Source organism: Giraffa tippelskirchi, chromosome 6 (genome assembly GCF_054371585.1).
Source record: "Giraffa tippelskirchi isolate mGirTip1 chromosome 6, T2T-mGirTip1v1.2.pri, whole genome shotgun sequence".
NCBI classification, from domain to species: Eukaryota; Metazoa; Chordata; class Mammalia; order Artiodactyla; family Giraffidae; genus Giraffa; species Giraffa tippelskirchi.
In genome coordinates, this window is record NC_137280.1 from 104,487,031 (window position 1) to 104,508,379 (window position 21,349).

At 37.2% G+C, this 21,349-nt stretch overlaps 2 long non-coding RNA genes across 22 annotated transcripts in view; both read left to right on the forward strand.

The window, feature by feature from the left end:
- LOC145509733 (uncharacterized) overlaps positions 1 to 21,349 on the forward strand; it is a 1,421,207-nt gene that overhangs the window by 1,105,794 nt on the left and 294,064 nt on the right. Inside the window, exon 3 of one of the 21 annotated variants that reach the window (XR_014056353.1) lies at positions 2,049 to 2,208. The exons of 19 other annotated variants lie outside the window; for them this stretch is intronic. This is a non-coding gene — a long non-coding RNA (uncharacterized LOC145509733). Of the gene's footprint in view, positions 1 to 2,048; positions 4,177 to 21,349 lie in introns of those variants that run through there. One more of the 21 variants, XR_014056339.1, reaches the window with a different exon arrangement.
- Positions 10,863 to 20,082, forward strand: LOC145509750 (uncharacterized). The gene is made up of 2 exons (XR_014056384.1): positions 10,863 to 10,927; positions 15,753 to 20,082. It is a non-coding gene; the product is annotated as an uncharacterized LOC145509750 (long non-coding RNA).

Sequence of the window (21,349 nt, forward strand, 5' to 3'; positions counted from 1 at the left end):
TGATTTGATTTAAATGATGCTAGTTGTTTAGAGCCCAACCACGAGCTAACCAAGGAGTACTTATTAAACATCTATGTTCCTTTAGGAGTTCCTGAGTGAATCAGGGAACAAGTATAAGTTAGAAAAAAGATGAGTTTTAGACACTGCCTGTTCAGATTTAAAATTCATGTAGCTAATTAAGAGTATTCCTACAACAAAACAGGAATTTGACTCAAGACTCACATAATATTAATAAATAAAAACTGACTATCCCCTCATAAAGTTGAGCTAAAAGAGTGAAAATAAACACAGATTATGAGAAGCCTGAAATATTTATCTCTTTTGATAGAAATAATCAGAATTTTACAAAGATCCTAGTTATACTGTACCAAGTAAAATGCTTGAGGCAAATAAAATGATATATATAAAAGATCATCCAATAGATTGTTTTATTTGTTTAAAAAGCCTTAAAAGTTTGATCAAAGTAATATATCTCTTTTATTCCAATTGCCCAATTACACACCTTTACTACAGCATCACACTCCTTATGATGAAATGGATTCCTCACAGCCATGTGCCAGATTCTCACACAATAAATTCAGATTAAAAACCTACTTGGAAATTTCTTTTAGTAATGCTATTAGGTCAAACACTAAAGGTATAACAAATTTTTCAGGATGAGAGCTAAGATTGGATTTTCTTACTCCTCCATCTAACCAAGTGTCATTTTTGCACATGCTTTTAAAACTTTTGATTCAATTGTTTTCATTCTTTAGCTTCCATCTTCTAGAGATCATAGAAAAAAGAGAGAGACCAATAAAATTCAAAACATGTTACGCGGAGAACTTTTTTCCATTAATTTTTAAACCCATGCATATGGCAAAGGAAATAAAATCCTTGTGTTTCTGAGTCACTTACACTTAACTCACCAAAATGTTCTTTTTAAAAAGAGAACTGACATTCAACAAGTTTTCTGAACCTTTTTTTCCCCCTTTTACTTATTAGTCCCATCTTGTCAACTCACAGTTCCCAAGGTTCAAGGTTGGTTCACAGTTTTAAACCCATATGCTGAGAATCAGCTTGAAACTTTACAAAACAAACATGCTTTGCTGTGACCCCCCTCTGAGACATTTTGTCATTTTGGGTGTGACATTTTGTCACTTCTATTTCAGTTTTGAGTTAGAGTGGGAATAAATGAGGCAAGTTGGAAAAAAGAAATAAACTTTAAAAAGAAGAAAGGGAAGAAAAAGGAAATGACTAATTTGCTTGGGATGTGGTGCAGAGGAAGAATTCTGGACCAGAAGTAAGGGGTCCTTACAGCTGCTGCTTGTAGCTCCAACACCAGCATGGGTGTAGCCATGTAAAATGGTTACTCATTCAGGATGCGCAATAAAATTCACAATTATAAAATGAGAGAGTTAGAATTTACAAGGTTAGATGAGATGATTGTTATGTTTACTTATACTCCTGACATTTCCGTTATTTTATGAACTTATCTTTGAACAATAAGGTGAGCCAAGCCAATCAAGTAGCTCACGATCATATGGATTGCCCCAAACCAGCACTTACTCTACCTCTAGTGCCACCTGCGCCCTCTCCACTCCCGACACTGCCCCTCAACCCTTCTCTGACTTCTAGGGTCAAATCCTTACACTCTGTGTTCCTATAAATCCACTTCTATACTGATTCACTTCTCTGAGTCTTGAATCTTGAGCTTCGTTTTTGAGCATGAATTGGATCCTTTTGTACTTGCATGAGATTTGGCCCTAGAACACCCTCCATGGTTTGCAGTCTCTGAACCTCTTTTCTTGTTTTCAGTCACAAAAGACCAGGTTCCTGCATCAAACAACTCTAAATGTCTGTGTAAATATCATGAGATGTGGTTCAGATTTAACAGAAGTTTTGATCAGCTGTGAAAATAAATAATCAAACATTAATCCATGATAACTTGTATTCAAGTATTTGTTTGAGTCTAGAGACATATGTAAGCTGGGGGGAAGAAATATTATTTCCAGACTACCTACATGATCATTGTTGTTCAGTTTCTAAGTCCAGTCCAACTCTTTCAGACCCCATGGGCTGCAGCACCCCAGGCTCCTCTGTCCTCCACTATCTCCTTGCTGCTGCTGCTGCTAAGTCGCTTCAATCGTGTCTGACTCTGTGCGACCCCATAGATGGCAGCCCACCAGGCTCCCCCATCCCTGGGATTCTCCCAGCAAGAACACTGAAGTGAGTTGCCATTTTCTTCTCCAATGCATGAAAGTGGAAAGTGAAAGTGAAGTCGCTCAGTCGTGTGACTCTTAGTGACCCCGCGGACTGCAGCCTACTGGGCTCCTCTGTCCATGGGATTTTCCAGGCAAGAGTACTGGAGTGGGGTGCCATTGCCTTCTCTGCCACTATCTCCTTAAGTTTGCTCAAATTCATGTCCATTGAGTCTTTGATGCTAACTTCTCATCTTCTGTCACCCCCCGTCTCCTCCTGCCCTCGGTATTTCCCAGCATCAGGGTCTTTTCCAGTGAGCTGGCTCTTCATATCAGGTGGCCAGACTATTGGAGCTTCACCTTCAGCATCAATCCTTCCAATGAATATTCAGGGTTGATTTCCCTTAGGATCAACTGGTTTGATATCCTTGCAATCCAAGGGACCCTCAAGACTCTTCTCCAGCACAATTAGAAAGCATCCATTCTTTGTCGCTCAGCCTTCCTTATGGTCCAACTCTCAAGATTCATACATGACTACTGGAAGAGTCATAGCTTAGGTTATATGGACCTACGTCAGCAAAGTGATATCTCTGATTTTTAAAATGCTGTCTAGGTTTGTCATAACTTTCCTTCCAAGGAGCAAGTGTCTTTTAATTTCATGGCTGCCGTCACTGTCCACAGTGATTTTGGAGCCCAGGAAAATAAACTCTGTCACTGTTTCCATGTTTTCCCCTTCTATTTGCCACAAAGTGTTAGGGCCAGATGCCCATGATCTTAGGTTTTTTTAATGTTGAGTTTCAAGCCAGCTTTTTCACTCTCCTCTTTCACCCTCATCAAGAGGTGCTATGGTTTCTCTTCACTTTCTCCTATTAGAGTGGTATTATCTGCGTATCTGAGGTTGTTGATATTTCTCCCAGCAATCTTGATTCCAGCTTTTGATTCATCCAGGCCAGCATTTTGCACGATGTACTCTGCATATAACGTCAATAAGCAGAGTAACAATTTACAGCATTGTGGTATTCCTTTCCCAATTTTGAACCAGTCAGTTGTTGCATGTCTGGTTCTAACTGTTGCTTCTTAACACATGTAAGTTTCTCAGGAGACAGTTAAGGTGGTCTGGTATTCCCATTTCTTTAAGAATTTTTAACAAAGTGTTGTGATCTGCACAGTCAAGGGTTTAGCGTGGTCAATGAAGCAAAAGGAGATGTTTTTCTAGAACTCTCTTGCTTTGTCCATGATCCAACGAATGTTAGCGATTTGACTTCTGGTTCCTCTGCCTTTTCTACATCCATCTTGTACATCTGCCAGTTCCCCATTCATGTACTGCTGAAGCCTAGCTTGAAGGATTTTGAGCATTACCTTGCTAGCGTGTGAAATGAACGCTCTTGTATGGCAGTTTGAACATTCTTTGGCATTGCCCTTCTTTGGAATTGGAAACTAACTAATTTTCTACTCCTGTGCCCACTGCTGAGTTTTCCAAATTTGCTGACATATTGAGTGCAGCACTTAAACAGCATCATCTTTTAGGATCTGAAATAGTTCAGCTGGAATTCCATCACCTCTACTAGCTTTGTTCTTAGTAATGCTTCTAAAGGCCCACTTGACTACGCACTCCAGGATGTCTGGCTCTAGGTGAGTGACCACATCATAGTGGTTATCCAGATCATTAAGACTTTTTTGTATAGCTCTTCTGTGTATTCTTGCCACCTCTTCTTAATCTCTCCTGCTTCTGTTAGATTTTTACCTTTTCTGTCTTTTTTGGTGCCCATCCTTGCATGAAATGTTTCCTTGATATCTCCAGTTTTCTTGGAGATATCACTAGTCTTGCTGATTCTATTGTTTTCCTCTATTTCTTTGCATTGTTTATTGAAAAAGGCCTTCTTATCTCTCTTTGCTATTCTCTGGAACTCTGCATTCAAATGGGTATATCTTTCCTTTTCTCCCTTGCTTTTTGCTTCTCTTCTTTCCTCAGCTCTTTGTAAAGCCTCCTCAAAAAGCCACTTTGATTTCTTGCATTTCATTTTCTTTGGGATGGTTTTGGTCACTGCCTCCTGTACAATATTATGAACCTCCCTCCATAGTTCTTCAGGCACTCTGTCTATCAGATCTAACCCCATGAATCTATTCACCACCTCCACTGTATAATCATGCTGCTGCTGCTGCTAAGTCACTTCAGTCATGTCCAACCCTGTGCGACCCCATAGATGGCAGCCCACCAGACTCCCCTGTCCCTGGGATTCTCCAGGCAAGAACACTGGAGTGGGTTTCCATTTCCTTCTCCAATGCATGAAAGTGAAAAGTGAAAGTGAAGTCGCCCAGTAGTGTCCGACTCTCAGCGACCCCATGGACTGCAGCCTACCAGGCTCCTCCGTCCATGGGATTTTCCAGGCAAGAGGACTGGAGTGGGGTGCCATTGCCTTCTCCATGTATAATCATAGAGGACTTGATTTAGGTCATACGTGAACAGCCTAGTGGTTTTCCCTACTTTTTCAGTTTAAGACTAAATCTTGCTAAGAAGCTCATGATCTGGGCCACAGTTAGTTCCAGCTCTTGTTTTTGCTAACTTTATATAGCTTCTCCATCTTCAGCCACAAAGAACATGACTTGATTTAGATATTGACAATCTGGTGATGTCCACGTATAGAGTCACCTCTTGGGTTGTTGGAAACAGGTGTTTGCTATGACCAGTGTGTTCTCTTGATAAAACTCTATTAGCCTCTACCCTGCTTCATTTTGTACTCCACAGCCAAACTTGCCTGTTATTCTGGGTATCTCTTGACTTCCTACTTTTGTGTTCTAATCCTCTTTGATGAAGGACATCTCTTTTTGGTGTTAGTCCTAGAAGGTGTTGTAACTCTTCATAGAACTGGTCAATTTCAATTTCTTCAGAATCAGTGGTTGGAACATAGACTTGGATTACTTTGATGTTGAATGGTTTGCCTTGGAAGTGAACTGAAATCATTCTGTTACTTTTGAGGTTACACCCAAGTACTGCATTTCAGACTCTTTTTTAGACTATGAGGGCTACTCAATTTCTTCTAAGGGATTCCTACCCACAATAATAGATACAGTAGTCATCTGAATTAAATTCACCCATTCCCATCCATTTTAGTTCACTGATTCCTAAAATATCAATGTTCACTCTTGCCCTCTCCTTCTTGACCATGTCCAATTTACCTTGATTCATGGACCTAACATTTCAGGTTCCTATGCAATGTTGTTCTTTACAGCATCAGACTTTACTTTCACCACCAGACATATCCACAGCTGAGCGTCATTTCCGCTTTGGCCCAGTCACTCCAGTCTTTTTGGAACTATTAGTAATTGCCTTCTGGTCTTCCCCAGTAGCATTTGACACCTTCTGGCCTGGGTGGCTCATCTTCTGGTGTCATATCTTTTTACCTTTCATACTGTTCATGGGGTTCTCCTGGCAAGAATATTGATGTGGATTGCCATTTCCTCCTCCAGGGGACCACACCTTGTCAGAATTCTTGATTATGACCCATCCATATTGAGTGGCCCTGAACAGAATGGCTCATAGCTTCATTGAATTACACAAGCCCCTTTGTCATGACAAGGTTGTGATCTATGAAGGGGACATGAATATATAAGAGAATTTTAATAGATATGTTTAATACATTTTACTTAAAGGGAAAGATCATCAGATCATCAGCAGTTCTGAAGGATATTCTTTGTCCTTTTCCTTTGAAAAATTAGCCTATTGGCCTTGAAACATGTATGTTATACATGGGCTATATGGGGGTATGTGTGCTGACCTTGAAGTTTTTTCATTTAAGTAGCGTAGAGTTAACATGAGATATGTTATAAGTCTTCTGACTAAGATCTTCACAAACCAGAGCTCCATTATGTGCATGATGATTTTGATGGCTTTTTGTCATTTCTCATGTTTATCACTTTAAAGATTTTGTAACCATGTGTGTGGAAAGTAGTGTGCCAAGTTTCAAACCCCTTGGAATTTCCTTAGTTCTCCATTTGGAATCAGACTTAAGCTCTTCCAGGTTCTGTTTACTGCTAGCTAATGATGATTTCCTTATCCAAATGGAGGAAAGACTTTTGAACATATATTAAAGTGTGTGTATGATTTCTGAGACATCAAATAGCTGGAATAACAAGTCAACATTTTGATGAGTTAAGTGTAAATTAACTAAAAACACATGAACTAAATTCTCCTTAAAGCACAAATGGTTTGAGAAACCTAGAAGTGCTTGGAAAAAAATATGGCTTTTATTTTCTTGAACATCTAAGTTTGAAAAAATAGTTGAAGATTAATTTCCATCTCTTTCCAATTATTGCTTTAGATTTTTTAATAAATTATCTCCTTATTTATTTATATTTAACCTGCATTGTCCAAGAAATGGAAGCCTTTTGCCTTCCTCTTCTTTCTTTTTCCTCTTTCCTACTCAAGGATGAGAGGGGAAAAAAAGAGTAAGAAACCCATTTTTTGAGAGGCAGGGAGCACTAATCTGTTATCTTTCAAGACACTGATCAGCCATGTTTTCTAGTGGATGAAACACTGGAAGTGCAAACTAACCTAAATAGGGCTCTGCTACTGCCATATTTCCTTTACTTTCTTTTTCCTCAGAGATATATTTTTATACTGTTAAGGTGCTAAGTGTAGTCCTCTCTCATAGACTTAGAAATGTAGCATGGCCTGTCTTCAGCCTTCTTTAATTCTGGCCTATAGGCTTCCATTAGATCAGTCAAAAAGAAACCCATGGGTAGTGAGGTGAGCTCAGAGGATACAGTACTGGTATAGAAGGTGATGCCCAGTTAATAAGGAGATTACATTTTCCTTAGCCTTCTTTGAACATATCTCTTCCAGGGACCTTGTAGGAAGTAGGAATACTGAGATTAAGACAAGATTCTAGGTCTCCAGACCAAATAAAGTCAGTATATTAATATTACTAAGCACCATCTAACACCATTATTTTTACTTTATTGTACCAGTATGCAAAGTATCTGCTTGTAAAATTATTAAACTTTCTATGACAATAGAAAGGTATTTTCTATAAAACTTGTTTATCTAATTATATATTTATATTTTCATTTTATGTGTTCATTATTCACATTCTTAAATTATAAAAGTAATGCATACTTGTTTACCAAGGTTTATAACCATTAAAGGAAAAGCATAATCACATCACCAAATCATAACACTGTTAATAATCATCAGTATTGATACAAGTAATTTTAATAGGCTGATATATAATTTCAAATCTGTTTTCATATGTATATGTATGAGTAGTTGATGTTTTTCTCAGAAAAAAAATACATACTATAAAAAATCATTTATTAATCTGTTATTTTCATTTGAAACCTATTCTGAAAGTTCATCTAGTTTGATAGCTATAGCTCAAACATATCTTTAAATAATAGTTTAGTGTTTGATAGCATTATGGACTGTGATATGATCAATCATTACATAATTGATGGACCTTTAGGTCATTTCCAATATTTTCCCACTCTGAAGCGTTTTTCTCTACACATCATTGCACCTATGTCCTTGCATTGTAGGACTTTGATCTATGCAGAATTGATGCTCAAAACTGTGATTGCTTAGCCAAATAGAATAGATATGTTTAATTTATAAGAGATATAACTATATTACTTTCTAAAAAGAAATGTATGAGACTGTTCATTTCTTATAATATTCATTTTATTTTTTCACGTTTGGTGAATGAAAATAGCCATTAGTTTTTCTAAGTTATTTTCTATTTCATTAATTTTGGTTTTGATTTCTAAATTTTATAAGAATTTATTCCTTTAATTTAAAATAATAGTTCCAATAATAAATTTTGTAAAGAGAAGAGAACATTGCTCATGAAAATTGAACACATCAAAATAGAATGAGGTAGCCCATGTGTTGACATGGAAAGATGCCTATCACAAAATTAATAAAATCAAGATGCAAAACAAAATGAAAAATATAAATTTTATTATATAAAGCAAAGCAAAATAAAAGTTTCTCAAGAATGAGTTCTGAAACACTGCTCACCCAAATGATGACAGTACTGCTTCTAGATACTCTTTTTGAAGAGGAGGACTTTCACACTTTAAAGACACATTTGTGCTCTGTAAATTTGTATGAGTGTGTATCATTTTATACCTAAAAGATGATACAGAAACACTAATTGATAAAAAGAAGCTGGTTGAAATATGGCTTATAATGATACTACTGTTTTCCCTAAGCAGTAAAATTTCCATGTTCTACCTTGGTCAGTATGAGTATCTTGTACTGAATTTGACCTTGTTTCCTAAAAAAGATCAGAGTCAGGGTGCTGTTCTCCAGACAGGATTCGTGTCCGTGCTAAATTCTTGCAGCTACTTAATCCCTGACTGAACCTAGTTAAGAGCAACTAGTTAAAGTCACATTATGCAGGAAAAAAATTAGTATCAAGAATGCACTTTCAGGTGAGAAGATTTTATCTGTTAAAACAGCATTTCAGTCACAAAGTTACTGTTCTCTTAAATGTCACTTCAGACATTGATATTTGTCAGACCATTCTGATGACTTTTGACAAGAGCTATGCTCAGTATTTAGGGATGACATATATGTATGAGACTAATTTCCAACTTGGTTCTGTGGTATAATTTTACCCTTCAAGGACAATGCTGTCATTTGTAATTTTTCTTTTTGGATGAAGTATGACTTGCTCTTGTTAATTAGGTGTTTTAATCACTTAAGTTCAAGATGCAACATCATGAACAAAAACCAACATAATCCTTCAATTAATTACTGTAATATTTAAATCTCTATTGTCTTGGTAAACAAATATAAAGACTGGTCAATAGAATGAATAGAAATTTCAGATATAAACATTATACTATATAACAATATATATTTCTACTTTACCTTATATATTATAACATTCACATTTCAAATAAGTGAAAAATGGATTGTTCAATAAGTAATGGTAATACGACTAGGCAGCCATCTGGAAAAAGACATTCAATTCCTACCTCTCACATTACACTATAGTAAATTCAGGTGGGTCAAAAATTTTAATATTAAAAAATAAAATTGTGGCAGTACCAAAAACATGGGAGAACTATTTTTATAGTTTTGTAAGTAGAGTAAGCTTTTCTAATATGCCATGAAACTAAGAAACAGCAAAATAGAAAACTTCAGAGGGTTTACCCGGTGGCTCAGCTGTAAAGAATCCACCCGCAAGGCAGGAGACGCAGGAGACACAGGTTTGATCCCTGGCTTGGGAAGATCCCTTGGAGAAGGAAATGGCAACCCAATCCAGTATTCTTGCTTGGAGAATCCCTTGGACAGTGGAGTCTGGAGGGCTACAGTCCATAGGGTCATGAAGAGTCAGACAGGACGGATCGACTGAGCATACATGCATGCATTCTTAATTTAGAAATAAATTTATTAAAAAAAAAAAAAAGTAAAAAAAAAAGAAAGAAAGAACTTCTAAAAATCAAGACCAACAATTGATTTTAAAAATGGAAAAAAGATAAAAACAAATGAAAATTTTAAAGACCCTTCAAAGTTTCAATTGTAACTAGAAAAATGCAAACTAAAACTTCAAGACACCATTTTTTACTTCTCACTGTTAAAGATCAAGTTCATACAGCCTATTGGTAAAAGCAAAGGGAACAGACATGTCCATATATTTTGATAAGACTGTAAGTCTATTGCAAAGACTTTGGCCATAGACTTCCCTGGTGGCTCAGACGGTAAAGCGTCTGCCTACAATCTGGGAGACCGGGGTTCAATCCCTGGGTCGGGAAGATCTCCTGGAGAAGGAAATGGCAAACCACTCCAGTATTCTTGTCTGGAAAATCCCATGGACAGAGGAGCCTGGTAGGCAACAGTCAGTCAGTCCGTGGAGTCGCAAAGAGTCGGACACGACTGAGCGACTTCACTTTCACTTTCACTTTCATGATATTAAAAAATTATATTTGATCCAACAATTTTACTTCTAAGAATTTGTTCTGTACATTAACCTGTACATGTTCAAAATAAAATATATTGATGGATTTTCATCACAGCGTTGTTTTGTAAGAAAAAATACTAAACCAAATGGCGGGTGTGGGATCGGGTTAAATAAATTGTTAATTCCCCATATTTGAATATTATGTAACCACTGAAAGAATGAGCCAGTTACCAATACTGATATGTACTGATAAAGATATATTAAGTAAAACATAGAACACACAGAACAGTGTACATACTCTATTGCAAATTGTTTTAAAAAGAGAAAAGTACATATACACACACATATGGGCATAGAATACTTCTGGGAGAGTCAATGTAAGACACTGGAGTCAGTGATTATCTCTGGAAAGCAGCTAAGTGCCTAAGGGACACAGGTAGCACTAGTATGAAGACTTGACTGTTGCCATATACCTTTGTTACATTTTTAGTTTTGTTCTTTCCCCAGGGAAGTATTCCAAGAAGGGCCCTTATACCCATTCAAGGATACTTCCTCCCACTCATACTTCCCAAATTAGAGACTGGATGCAGATAAATAAGCTTTTCTAAGTACCAACATATTTCCTCTGCGTATTAAGCACCGAAAAACCTGAGATCACTAAGTTTTACTGGTATGAACATCCTGGAGACAGCAGGAGGATGTGAAGTAGGGGAAATTCCTCTATGACAGGAAGTAAAAGAAGAAAGACATTCTGGAGTTTAAGGAAAAGAAGAGCATAAAGAGCCAAGTGCAGTGGTGAAGGTCAGATGTGACATTTAGATTTGATAGAAACATTCAGATGTGATAGAAGGGAACCCAAGGCAGATTTTCTAGTTTGTTTTGTTTTGATTTTTTGGTTTGGTTCAATTTGGTTCTTCAGTCACTGTCTGAGAAAATTCTATGCTTCATTGAGAGATACCATGTTCTTCAGAGTACCTGAACAACAGAGATGTATCTAAACAGGTAGACTTAACGTAGCAACTCCAGTACCTCCTGTCCTGTTCATGACATGTTCAGGGTCCACATGTTCCTACCTACTCTGATGGGAGGACAGAAAAGTACACAGTAAACCTGTGAACCTGAAGAGAATTGAGGTACTACCAAAAAAGGGTACAGGAATCTATGACGAGACTCAATGGCAGGGATCATGAACTCAGAAGCAGATGCTAGTGTCATGCCAAAGGGACCAGCAGGATTGGTCACCTACGGGGAACAGCTGTCTGGGATATCCACTGATCAACCACCATGCCATAGGAATCACTGAGGAACCAAAAGAGAGTTTGTAATACAGACCTTCCTCCTGCTTTCATGAGAACATTGGCAAAGTCAGGCTTTTAAAACTATTATTTGGCTGTGGACTGAAAAATATATTTTGATGCTCATGCTAAACTATGACTTCTATTGTGTAGGTGGGATTTTTCTTCACCCTAAAGTAATGAAATTAACTGCAGCCATGAAATTAAAAGATACTTTCTCCTTGGAAGAAAAGTTATGACCAATCTAGACAGCATATTAAAAAGCGGAGACATTATTTGCCAACAAAGATCCATCTAGTAAAAGCTATGGTTTTTCCAGTAGTCATGTATGGATGTGAGAGTTGGACTATAAAAAAAGGTGAGCACTGAAGAATTGATGCTTTTGAACTGGGTGTTGGAGAATACTCTTGAGAGTCCCTTGGAAAATCAAACCAGTCCATCCTAAAGGAAACCAGTCCTGAATATTCATTGGAAGGACTGATGCTGAAGCTGAAACTCCAATACTTTGGCCACCTGATGCAAAGAACTGACTCATGTGAAAAGACCCTGATGCTGGGGAAGATTGAAGGTGGGAGGAGAAGGGGAGGACAGAGGATGAGATGGTTGGATGGCATCACCGACTCTGTGGACATGAGTTTGAGTAAACTCAGGTTGAGTAAATCCAGGAGTTGGTGATGGACAGGGAAGCCTGGCGTGCTGCAGTCCATGGTGTCGCAAAGAGCTGGACATGACTGAGCAACTGAACTGAACTGAAAGTAATGAATAGCTTGATAAAATGAATAGGAAGTCACAGATATAATTTATGGGGATTGTAAAATGTGCTAGTTTAATATATTATTCCTCATACATCAGTGTAATGTTTATTTGTTTGTTTGTCTGTTGTAAATCACCTAAATTTCTGTCAGGCATAAGTAAATATACGGATATATTTGGACCGTGATTTTATAAAAATCAATTTCTTGGTCAAGAGCTAAAAAATACTGCATATTTGCAAATGAGAATTATGTATTTCCCTAAATATTTATTTGACACATGGAAACTGCATAGGAAACATCGATACTTACTATTTGTTGGGATCCACTTCTCTCTGACCTTGAATACACAGCCAAGACTCTAATAAAATCTTCATTTTTAGATTCACCTGCTCTGAAAGCATCAGCATGTCATTTAAGCAAAGCAAAGGCACAGTGTGTGTGTGTGTGTGTGTGTGTGTGTGTGTGTGTTGTCTAAAAGTTATATGTCTAATAGTCACAAAAACATCTTCAGGTAAAGCAGCAATCAACTATTTATAGTGCTTTTAAGTCTATTTCCAAATATACTATGAATATTCTTAAAGCCCCCAAAATATTCCTTGCCTTGTATATTCATCAAAGTGCTGGAAAATTACACAAGAACAATCAGATAAGGAAGTTAATATGGCTGGCACCAATGTGACTGATTTACTCCTCCCTCTATGATTAATTACAACTAAATTGATGTTACCAGCAATGATTAATTTACAAGTTAGGTGCAAAGTAAATGAACTAAGCAAATTGGAATTGGCACTAACAATTTATTAAGCCTCAGTAAAGCACCCAAATCATGATAAACTGTTATGCACAAAATAATTTCTCCCCCAAAATGGTTAAAATGCATAGATATAGGTTTTAGCTCATGTGTGTGTATATATCTATATAGTTCATAGTCATATATATATAGTTCATATTCACATATATATGTATTTCTTACATCTTCCAAAGCAAGGTTTAGATGTAAAAAAACAAAACAAATCTGACATGTTTTTTGCTTATATATACTGTGTAGATATGCATAGAGAGACAAATGCCTCAAGCTTCATTTACTCAAAATAAATGCAAAATGTTTTCTTCCACTCTGATCTTTTAGTATTCATTTTAAGACCTTAGATTGGGTTGTATACAGACACAAACCCACACTTGGCCCAGTTGTGCATATTCTGAGCCAGTTTTCTCCTTCTAAAAATGAAGAGAATTTAAACTATTCCACAGAGCTTTTAAACAAAATAATAGCTTAGAAGCTCTGGCAAATAGCAGACTTCCTGTAGGATCACTCACTAGAGTTTCCAGTGGGTTCTCTGAACAAAGGAGCAGTCTAATAGAAGCTTACCATACCTGCCAATGTACCTTTATGTTTACTTGCACATCCAAGTGCATAGGAGAATAAAAGTCAAAGGAGACCATTACTTTCCCCGAAATAAATTGAAACAATGGTCAGGAAAATGTATTTGTGATGACTGTGTACTCAAAGGATATTGTGACGGTTGTTCAGTTTCTCAGTCATGTCTGACTCTTTGTGACCCCGTGGACAGAAGCACACCAGGCTTCCCTGCCCTTCACCAACTCTTGGAGCTTGTTCAAACTCATGTGCATTGAGTCAATGATGCCATCCAACCATCTCATCCTCTGTCCTCCCCTTCTCCTCCCACCTTCAATCTTTCCCAGTATCAGGGTCTTTTCTAATGAGTCAGCCCTTCCCATCAGGTGGTCAAATTATTGGAGCTTCAGCTTCAACATTAGTCCTTCCAATGAATATTCAGGATTGATTTCCTTTAGGATGGACTGATTGGATGTCCTTGCAGTCCAAGGGACTCTCAAGAGTCTTCTCCAACACCACAGTTCAAAAGCATCAATTCTTCAGCACTCAGCCTTCTTTATGGTCCATATCTCACATCCAAACATGACTACTGGAAAAATCATAGCTTAGAACTATAAAATCTTTTTTCAGAGGGAAGATAAAATTTCATTTAATATTTTGAAGAAACACAGAACATGATTCAATTCAGTTCAGTTCAGTCACTCAGTCGTGTCCTACTCTTTGTGACCCCATGAACCACAGCACGCCAGGCCTCCTTATGCATCACCAACTGCTGGGGTCTACCCAAACCCATGTCCATTGAGTCGGTGATGCCATCCAACCATCTCATCCTCTGTCCCCTTCTCCTCCTGCCCTCAATCTTTCCCAGCATCAAGATCTTCTCAAATGAGTCAGCTCTTCATATCAGGTGGCCAAAGTATTGGAGTTTCAGCTTCAACATCAGTCCTTCCAATGAACAACCAGGACTGATCTCCTTTAGGATGGACTGGTTGGATCTCCTTGCAGTCCAAGGGACTCTCAAGAGTCTTCTCCAACACCACAGTTCAAAAGCATCAATTCTTTGGTGCTCAGCTTTATTCACAGTCCAACTCTCACATCCATACATGACCACTGGAAAAACCATAGCCTTGACTAGATGGACCTTTGTTGACAAAGTAATGTCTCTGCTTTTAAATATGCTATCTAGGTTGGCCATAACCTTCCTTCCAAGGAGTAAGCATCTTTTAATTTCATGGCTGCAATCACCATCAGCAGTGATTTTGGAGCCCCGAAAAATAAAGTCTGACACTGTTTCCACTGTTTCCCCATCTATTTCCCATGACGTGATGGGACCAGATGCCATGATCTTTATTGACTATGCCAAAGCCTTTGACTGTGTGGATCACCAGAAACTGTGGAAAATTCTTCAAGAGGTGGGAATACCAGACCATCTGACCTGTCTCTTGAGAAACCTGTATGTAGCTCAGGAAGCAACAGTTAGAACTGGACATGGAACAACAGACTGGTTTCAAATAGGAAAAGGAGTACGTCAAGGCTGTATATTGTCACCCTGCTTATTTAACTTATATGCAGAGTACATCATGAGAAACGCTGGGCTGGAAGAAACACAAGCTGGAATCAAGATTGCCGGGAGAAATATCAATAACCTCAGATATGCAGATGACGCTACACTTATGGCAGAAAGTGAAGAAGAACTAAAGAGCCTCTTGATGAAAAGTGAAAGAAGAGAGTGAAAAAGTTGGCTTAAAGCTCAACATTCAGGAAATTAAGATCATGGCATCTGGTCCCATCACTAAATGGCAATTAGATGGGGAAACAGTGTCAGACTTTATTTTTGTGGGCTCCAAAATCACTGCTGATGGTGATTGCAGCCCTGAAATTAAAAGACGCTTACCCCTTGGAAGGAAAGTTATGAACCACCTAGATAGCATATTAAAAAGCAGAGACATTACTTTGTCAACAAAGGTCCATCTAGTCAAGGCTATGGTTTTTCCAGTGGTCATGTATGGATGTGAGAGTTGGACTGTGAATAAAGCTGAGCACCAAAGAATTGATGCTTTTGAACTGTGGTGTTGGAGAAGACTCTTGAGAGTCCCTTGGACTGCAAGGTGATCCAACCAGTCCATCCTAAAGGAGATCAGTCCTGGTTGTTCATTGGAAGGACTGATGTTGAAGCTGAAACTCCAATACTTTGGCCACCTGATGCGAAGAGTTGACTCATTGGAAAAGACCCTGATGTTGGTCAGGATTGGGGGCAGGAGGAGAAGGGGACAACAGAGGCTGAGATGGCTAGATGGCATCACCAACTCGATGGACATGGTTTTGGGTAAACTCCGGGAGTTGGTGATGGACAGGGAGACCTGGCTTGCTGCAGTTCATGGGCTCTCAAAGAGTTGGACACAGCTGACGGACTGAACTTAACTGAACTGAATAAATATACGTTCTATTCTTTAAGATTCAGAATTGCTGGACAATTAATGGCTAAGAATAGTAATATTTTTTAAAAGAGACTCTGACAACTATATCATTTTTAATTAACCTTTGACCAAATTTTTTCACTGCAAAGTCACGGATACATCTTGATTAAAGGACATAAAGTATTATTAATGTCTATTATCTTTGGTGGGAAGCTAAAATTCTTGCAGGTTCTGTTCAGGTAGAATCTTTTACACATTTTGAAAAGATCTATTTTGATAGTTTTAAAGAAAATTACTAGATTGGCTCCGTCAAACAGTGACCGTAAAACACCAGATAAGCTGATAAGAGCTGCAGTTAAGCAACTAATATGTTGTTTTTCAATTTATTGTGGTGGGTGAGATTAATCAGTGGAAAGGTAAGCAAAGACAGTAAAAAAGAGAATCAACCACAAAATGTGAAAATGTTAATACATTAAATATGTTACTAATTCACTGAAATAAATAGTCTTGAACAAGGATATGATATTAAGCTTGATGTTAACATTTCCATTGTCAGGGAAGCGCTCGTCTCTCCTTTCTTCTCCCATTTTGCCCATTCTCCGGGGCTCTTCTACTGCCTGCCTCCTCATATCAATTATCTTAGGGGCCTGAAGCACTCTTCACCAGCTTTTGTTGGAACTCTTGTATTTTTAAAGTTAGAACTTTACTTCAATAGCTGGGCTATATATTTTTTTATTGTAATATCTTGATTCAGTTTTAGAAAAAACTTTATGAACTAAAGGGACTTATTCTTTTATCTTAAACCACTGAAACTTGCCCCTAATTCAATTCCCTGTCCTCAAGAAATGTAAAGATGAGCAAGAGTAAGTCAGTACTTTTAAGGAATTTAAAATCTGGTGAGGAACTTTATATTTATGTATATGTGTGTATGAATAGGATGATGTAACAAGTTTCATATTAGAACTACAAACAAGTTGGCCCTCTGTGCCATTTAGGTGATAAACCAAGTAACAGGCATAGATCCAAAATTCTAAAATTGAATTCCTAATCTGGCGTTTATTTCTGAAATGAGTTGAGAGCTTTCCAATTTAAAACTTATACACATTATTATGTTTTTATATTTACACAACATGATAGGCAATACATTTTTAAGGGAAAAAATTTTTAAAGAATTTCTCTTACAGTTTTAAAAAGAAAGAATTAAAGAGGGAAAACATTACATAAGTGAAATACCATGTCAGTGGTACATCTTAGATCATTTAGGCAATGTGATTAGGGAAAAAAGTAGTTTCAATGTCTTAATTCTACATGTATGTGTGCACAGCTATATGTATGCAAAACCCATGTATTTCATTTTTCAGGTACTTAGTATTTTCTTTGTCATTCATAATTTGAGAAAATAGGTGAAGGTGAAACTTGAGTAAATTAATAATCTTTGCTTATTTTTTTAGATGTTAATGTAATAACATTATCCTTTGATAAGACACATTAATGTTTAGCAATCTTTTTAATTCAGTGGTAGATGGTTTTTGTCACTCAGAGCTCTTAGTCTTGTCAAAACAATGAGGTTGACACTCCTCTTCTTTTTAAGTCTTTAATAATTTATAAATCTCCTATATTACTGTCCAGCTTAGATGGATATTTTTTAAGTGTACTTGAGCTTTCTGCCATAGTAAACTTCCATGTCTAGAATTTGGAGACATTTTCTTTCACTTTTCAGCCACTTCTGACTTTCAAATCCTTGAGTGCTTTTCCCTTTCCTGTGCTAAACTTCAATCTCTAAGAGAGAAGGCAGGATTGTTTCACTTTCATAGTACATTGAATGCAAGGAACAACCAGGACATATAATTATCTCAAACAGTCATAATGTGGATTTCATAAATCACACAAAATCATCTTATCACATTATCATTACATGATCTCCAAATGATACCATAATATTTATTTTATTTTAGTTTTTATTTTGGATAAACATAAAAAAAGGTCAGGTTGTTACTGAAAGAGAATTTATCTAAGAATCTAAAGATTTTAGGAAAAAAATTACTATGTTTCTCCACTAAGTATTACTTGGGCAATTTTTATGTTTCCTTACTTTTAGCTCTTTATTTTCTTAACCATCTTGATAAACTCTCTTACATTCTTTTCACTTTGTATTTTATCTCATGTTACGTAAGATATTTTAGGTCTTACCCAAGGATGAACTTTCAGAGCAACTTTCCATAATTTTACTAAAATATTTCCTACAATCAGAATATAAAACTGTATACACAAGTTTATTCATTGTGCTTAATGATTTATCAGTTATCTATAAAACTCCAACCTACTGTATCATTTGTGAGTATATACTGGTCATTTCTTATAGTTCTAGAATCTGTTCTTCATTTGCAGTTCAACCTGTTTACTAAGATCATAGGGTCAGATGAATCTTTTTTTAATACAGTTGAGAGCCAGATCTTTAGAAATAGAAAAGAAGGAAATGATCTCCTCATACCTTCCTTCTCTTACTAACCTGCCAAAAAGGTCTATATTTAGGATCCTGGGACAGTACCTTGGTTTTAACTATACAAAGATCTGATGCTGAGGTTGCTCTTGTCCTGGTTTCTTCATCTAGCCTTTCACATATTATAGTAAATTGGTGTAACATCCACCCATTAATAATCTGCAAGTGAATTTGACTCATTTCTTTGAAGAGTCTCATTAGTAGACAATTATATTTTCCTTTGGTCATAAAGAACCAACTTCATCTTCCTATTCAGTTCTGAAGCTTTCAGTTTCCCATCCGAAGAGCTTTCATAGACAACAGTTTTATCTTGAAGACCAAACTATTTCTGCCCCAGAGACCAAGAAATGGGCATAACAAAGTTCTGGGTAATAGACTTTCAAAGTATATTGAAGTACTAGTAAATTCACTGACTTGTTACCTACTTTTTTTGGCTCTTACTCACATCTCACCTAGAGAGGTAACAGCAATTTTTAAAGCCTTGATGCTAGGAAAAACTTGACTGACTGTTGCCAGAGTCCTTCTTGGAATGAGAAGTGATATAAGTCCAGTTTTAGGGAAGCTACTTTTAGAGCAGATTAAAAGTTAGTTTTCAGAGAGAGAAAGGAGACTTAGCTTTAAAAAAACAAAAGAGATGGTATTGCCATTTTCCTTGGTGTCTGGCAGATTTCATGCTTTCAGATTCTAGGCACGCATGAGGCTCAACTTTGATTACTTCCATTGTATTTAGTGAGGCACGTTCACCATACTCCTCTGAAGGCAAGCCTAAGACACATAATACAGCCTTGGGCTTCCAAAGTTCTGTTACTCGGTTGGCGGGGAGAGGCCGGGGTGGGGGGTGGGGTGGGGAGTGCAGCGCAGAAACAACACAGAAGCCATAATGATGTGCTTGGGGAACCCCAAGAACAGTCTCTTCTTTAGTCTTCAGAGAAAAATTTCTGCCCCTCTCTCATCTCTTCTGTCTTCACTGTCTCCTCAGTGGCACCAATTTCACCATTCCTGCCCTAGATAATCCTTGCATAAGAGTTTATACTCAAGAGTTTAGGCTTTCTAAGCCAAAAATCCAAGAAGAGAATTGACTTCAAGCTATTTCTGCTTTGACCTGGCAACTCAGCCATGCTAAAACAGAAGAAGGCAAAAGTCCAGCTACCATTTTTAGAATTAGCAAGCGAAAAATGTAAAGAAAACAGTAATATAAGTTAATATATGAACATATTCTATCACCTTGATAGTTTAAGTGTATATATATGCTACTTGTAAATGAAAAATTATTGACTAAGGAAAAGATTATTGAAAATAACAAATGGCTGTTATCACCACGTCATTACCAGAGCCAAGTCTGATGAATAAGGTGGTGTTCAAGATGGGTAATTCAGTTTGGAATCCAAAATGAGCTGTAACTATAGAGTAATTAAATTGACATTATTAATGACTTGCAAGCTGGTTCTTAAATCAATTCCAAACCATTGAAATAACTATAAAGCTACTAAAAACTATGATCAACAGCTTTTATTTGCATATAAAATTGCTGGTGATGTACTTCTTTACTTTTCAATAATATCAATATATCATAATTTGTTATTCAACAAATATAGTTGAATTCCTTTGTGCCAGGAACTGTTCTAGGCACTAGAATACTTCAGTGAATAAAACAAGCAAAAAAAGAAAAAATGCTTGCACACATGAACCTTATGTGAAAACACACAATAAACAAAATAAGTAAATTGTATATCATGTTGCATTGTCATAAGTGCTGTAAATAATTCAGAGGGAGGAACAGAGTAGGAAGAGTGGAGATAAGAAATGGAGCTCTGAATATAGTGGGAAGAAGATGTGTCACCAAGGATGCGTTTGATCAAAGACTTAAAGAGAGGGAAATACATGAAGGAAGAATGTTTTAGGAAGAGATCAGTAGGAGTGAACACATGGCATATTTAGGATGGCAGGAAGGCCAAGTGGCTAGTGTCAAAAGGGCAAGGCAGAAGAGTAATAGGAAAAAAGGATAGAAACCTTGGGTCACATAAGCCCTTACAAACCACAGTAGGAATTTTGGCTTTTACACTGATGAGGAAGCATTTTCAAGTTTGACATGATCTGATTTATATTTTAATAATATCATTATGGTTCCTGTGTTAAAAATAGACTAAAAGATACAAAAGATAAAATTCTGGGGAAACCCACTGGAAATGTAGTACATTAAATCAAGGAAGAGGTGATAGTGCGTTGGGCCAACCCACCAGCAGGGAGGATGATGAGAACTGGTCAAGTTCAGGGGGATATTAGAAGGTAGAACCCAGCAGAATTTGCTGCCACATTGAATGTGATATGGGGTCACAGAGTTATAGACAGATAAAAGTACAGATCAAGCATGTTTGGGACTGAAATTCTGGTTATACGTTTCCATGCTTATGAAACAGTCAAGTTGTTGTTGTTGTTTAGTCATTAAGTCATGCCCAATTCCTCACAACCCCATGAACTGTTGCCCACCAGGCTTCTCTGTCCATGGGATTTCCCAGGCAAGAATACTGGAGTGGGTTGCTATTTCCTTCTCTAAGGGATCTTCCTGACCGAGGGATTGAACCTGCATCTCCTGCATTGACAGCCAGATTCTTTACTGCTCAGTCACCAGGGAAGCCCAGATGGTCATGTAGTACTAGTCTAAAGACCAGTGCTGAGAAAAAAAACCTAGAAATAAAATGTTGGGAGTCATGATTCTGGAGAGAGTGTTACTATTTTGACATAAGGTCCCAGAAGTTACCTGCTAATTTACAGAATTTTATCTATCCAGTGGCAAATTATGGATTTTTAAAAATCCTGTAAGATATTAATACCTGTTTTGTATCTAATCCTGAAACTTTGAATTAACATTTTGCAATGCAATTCTGATACTAACTCCCTGAGTTATCCAAGACTTCACAGAGACTCGGTCCCCTGTAAG